General features: G+C 50.5%; 1 protein-coding gene across 1 annotated transcript in view; it reads left to right on the forward strand.

The window, feature by feature from the left end:
* NET1 (neuroepithelial cell transforming 1) overlaps window positions 1–4,575 on the forward strand; it is a 75,156-nt gene that overhangs the window by 22,563 nt on the left and 48,018 nt on the right. The window lies entirely within an intron of this gene.

The raw sequence follows: 4,575 nt of genomic DNA on the forward strand, positions 1-4,575 counted from the left end.
CCCTGGAATCCCTCATTCCACCCCAATGGCTGAGGTGGAACTGCTCCTTCCCAACCTACAAAGCTGGGAGGGGAAAGCTTAAAAAACCCCAAAAAGGAACATGGACATCGAGCCCTGGAGTCTGGGAATGCAGGGAAAGGAGTCTGGATTCCCAAAGGAGTCTGGGAATGCAGGGAAAGGAGTCTGGATTCCTAAAGGAGTCTGGGAATGTTGGGAAAGGAGTCTGGATTCCTAAAGGAGTCTGGGAATGTTGGGAAAGGAGTCTGGAGTCCTAAAGGAGTCTGGGAATGTTGGGAAAGGAGTCAGGTGTCCTAAAGGAATCTGGGAATGCAGGGAAAGGAGTCTGGACTCCCAAAGGAATCTGGGAATGCAGGGAAAGGAGTCTGGACTCCCAAAGGAGTCTGGGAATGCAGGGAAAGGAGTCTGGATTCCCAAAGGAGTCTGGGAATGTTGGGAAAGGAGTCTGGACTCCCAAGGGAGTCTGGGAATGTTGGGAAAGGAGTCTGGAGTCCTAAAGGAGTCTGGGAATGCAGGGAAAGGAGTCTGGACTCCCAAAGGAGTCTGGGAATGTTGGGAAAGGCATAACCAGCTCACCTGGTGATCCAGAGGTGCCCAGCGTGGTTTGCATCCCACTGCTCTTCCCAAACTGGGAGGGGTGGTGGGAACAGGAGCTCTTGGGAAGGCAGAGACCTTCCAGCACCCTCTGGAAGAGGGTCAGGCTTCTCCCTGGTCTCCTCTGGCTTTTCCAGGGGTTTTCCTGGAGCGCTGTTACACACAGGGAGCTCCAGAGGATGGAATGAGGGGATTCAAGGGGATGGAATAAAAATTCAAGGGGATGGAATAGGGGAATTCAAGGGGATGGAATGGGGGAATTCAAGGGTATGGAATAAAAATTCAAGGGGATGGAATGAGGGAATTCAAGAGGATGGAATAAGGGAGCTCCAGAGGATGGAATAAGGGAATTCAAGGGATGGAATGAGGGAATTCAAGGGGATGGAATGAGGGACTCCAGAGGATGGAATGAGGGAATTCAAGGGGATGGAATAAGGGAATTCAAGGGGATGGAATAGGGGAATTCAAGGGGATGGGATAAGGGAATTCAAGGGGATGGAATAAGGGAATTGAAGGGGATGGAATAAGGGAATGTAAGGGGATGGAATGAAGGAGCTCCAAAGGATGGGATGAGGGAATTCAAGGGGATGGGATGAGGGAATTCAAGGGGATGGAATGAGGGAATTCAAGGGGATGGAATGAGGGAATTCAAGGGATGGAACGAGGGAATTCAAGGGGATGGAATAGGGGAAATTCAAGGGGATGGAATAGGGGAAATTCAAGGGGATGGAATAGGGGAAATTCAAGGGGATGGAATAAGGGAATTTAAGGGGATGGAATAAGGGAATGTAAGGGGATGGAATAAAAATTCAAGGGGATGGAATGAGGGAATTCAAGGGATGGAATGAGGGGAATTCAAGGGGATGGAATAGGGGAATTCAAGGGGATGGAATAGGGGAATTCAAGGGGATGGAATGAGGGAATTCAAGGGATGGAACGAGGGAATTCAAGGGGATGGAATAGGGGAATTCAAGGGGATGGAATAGGGGAATTCAAGGGGATGGAATGAGGGAATTCAAGGGGATGGAATANGAGGGAACTTAAGGGGATGGAATGAGGGAATTCAAGGGATGGAATGAGGGAATTCAAGGGATGGAATAAGGGAATTCAAGGGGATGGAATAAAAATTCAAGGGGATGGAATGAGGGAATTCAGGGGGATGAAATAGGGGAATTCAAGGGGATGGAATAAGGGAATTCAAGGGATGGAATGAGGGAATTCAAGGGATGGAATAAAAATTCAAGGGGATGGAATGAGGGACTCCAGAGGATGGAATGAGGGAATTCAAGGGGATGGAATGAGGGAATACAAGGGATGGAATAAGGGAGCTCCAGAGGATGGAATGAGGGAATTCAAGGGGATTGAATAAGGGCCTCCAGAGAATGGAATAAGAGAATTTAGGGGATGGAATGAGGGAGCTCCAAAGGATGGAATAAGGGACTTCATAGGATGGAATAAGGGAACTCAAGGGGATGGAATGAGGGACTCCAGAGCCACTACTGGCTCAGGCAGAGCCGTGCAATTCCTTTTTCATTCCCGTCGGGAGCCGCCAGGCCCGCAGTGAAATCCTTTCCCTGCAGGTGTCGCCGCTGGATTGGGAATCGGAGCTTTCCCTTTCATTTTCGGCTCCGGCCCCAGCCGAGGGTTCCCCTTTCACTCCTGCTCGGAGCTCGATATTTGGGATCAACTGAGCCACCGGGATGAGTTTTGCTTGACTGCTTCAGTGCTTGGAAAAATGGAATGGAAAGGCAATAATTCCTTGGATCCCACCCTGAATTAATGTCATGGAATCACGGGATGGTTTGGGTTGGGAATGACCTTAAAGCTCATCCAGCCTCACCCTCTGCCGTGGGCAGGGACACCTCCCACTATCCCAGGTTTTTCCAAGCCCCATCCAGCCTGGAATTGAATATTCTTCCATGGCACACCCTGTGCCTTTCCTAAACCACCCTGTGCTTTTCCTAAAGGATTTAAGCTCCGTTTAAAGCTGCTTTTTCCAGGGAATCCGAGCAGGTGAACGTGCCCCGTGGGTGGGCTGGGGGAGGAGCAGCGGCTGGGCTGGGGCTGCACTTCAAAGCTGCTCTGCAAAGCTCCCTGGGTGGTTCTAAAAACCTCCCTGCACCTTAATCTTCTCCAGCAGAGAGACCACAAAGAGTTTATTGCGTGAAGGGCCAATTATTAACTCGATTTTCCTCCCTCCCACCCCACACACACACAAAGGTTTGAAGGCTTTGTAGGCTCGGGGAGAAGCAGCAGTTCCAGGGCTTGGCTTGGTTTAAACCTCTGGGGGAGGTTTTTCCAAGTGATTTAATTCCTGGGAGGGATTTTTTTGAATGTCATTTGTGTTGTCATGAGTCCCTTAAACTCCTCTTCCCTTTGCCCACAGAAGCTGTGGCTGCCCCTGGATCCCTGGAAGTGTCCAAGGCCAGGTGGGAGCAGCCTGGGATAGTGGGAGGTGTTGGGGTTGGAACTGGATGGTCTTTAAGGCCCCTTCCATCCCAAACCATTCCATGATCTCCCATCTCTCCCAGCTCAGGGGTGTTTGTTCCTCAGCTCTAAGAATTGACTCTCAAACTGTTTTTTCCCTCTGGTGACAAATCCAAAGGAACTGGGGCCTGTTTGTTCTCCTGTTTGCACAGAGAGGATTTGATCCCTGGCTCTGCCCAGTGCAGGAGTTCCTTCCCTGCCAGGAGCAGAGATTCCATGGATTTATATTTCTCTCAGTGCCTGAGCAGTGCTGGCACACATGTCAAGACCATAAACATGGTTTTAGTCATTTTGAGACCCAAAAGGCTTCAGAGAAGCCTTTCAAGATCTCCTGGGCTTGGACATCTGGAGATCCCAACAGGGATTTCAGGCAACCTCTGGCCCCTTCTCTCTGTGCTGGGCAGCACCCAAGGGGCAAAGCTTGTTGCCCAGAGAAGCTGTGGCTGCCCCTGGATCCCTGGAAGTGCCCAAAACCAGGATGGGGCAGCCTGGGAGAGTGGAATGTGTCCCTTTGAAGTGTTGTCAGGAGTTCTTATCTCTCTTATCAAACCAGGTTTCCTCCCCTGGCTTTACAGATGTAACATTTTATGTTGCTGTTTGTTGTTTCCACCTTAATATCGATCTTAATTCTGATTTGTTAGGGATTATTTGCATCAAACCTGCCCTGCTTTTGCACCAGAACTCAGCCACATCAGGGGGGGCAGCTCTGAGGTGCTCCTGCCACCTAAATAAACCCCTTCCCTTTGTGCCAACAATTGCTTCGGGATAATCTTTGAGCAGAGACAGCCTAAGCTCTGTGTTAACTCTCCAAGAACGTTCTCCCGAGCCGAGTGAGGTTTAATAACAGGTTTCCTGTGTCAGACTTTCCCTCCCCTAAATCCAAGTGTGCTCTCTCCAGGAGAGCTGCTCTCTCTCCCCCCTCGGAGCTTTGTTTTGTGTGGGGGCGGGTTCGTTGCTCGGTTTGTTTGTTGTTAACGACTGGAAATTACTCTTGAGGCCTTTATTAAAGCGTCGTGATTCCCCTCCCCGATTAAAACCTGCAAACAAACTTCAGGTGTGTTTATCCCTCGAGATGAGAGGCTCGTGGCTGAACTCTCCTCCCTTTTCTCTTCACGTCTCCCTTGGCCCCTGAGCTGCTTTTCCCTGCCAGGCTCCATAAAATTATCCCTGGAGGCAGCAGTTCCTTGTCTGCTGCAGCAACTGCCGTTTTCCTGGACTTCTTAATCCTTCAGCTGGGTTGTTTTGTCTGAGTTTCCAGCTCTTTTTCTCTCCTTGCAGGCCTTTCTTTTCTCTGTCCTTTTATTGATGATTTAGATGAGGGGATGGAGGGAACCATCAGCACATTGCAGGTGAGCCCAAGCTGGGGGAGTGTTGATGTGCTGGAAGGCAGGAGGGCTCTGCAGAGGGCCCTGGCCAGGCTGGATCCATGGGCTGATTGCAAGGGGCTGAGGTTCCCCAAGGCCAAGGGCCGGGTCC

This window comes from Manacus vitellinus, unplaced genomic scaffold (assembly GCF_001715985.3).
Source record: "Manacus vitellinus isolate BGI_N305 unplaced genomic scaffold, ASM171598v3 scaffold_147_pilon, whole genome shotgun sequence".
NCBI classification, from domain to species: Eukaryota; Metazoa; Chordata; class Aves; order Passeriformes; family Pipridae; genus Manacus; species Manacus vitellinus.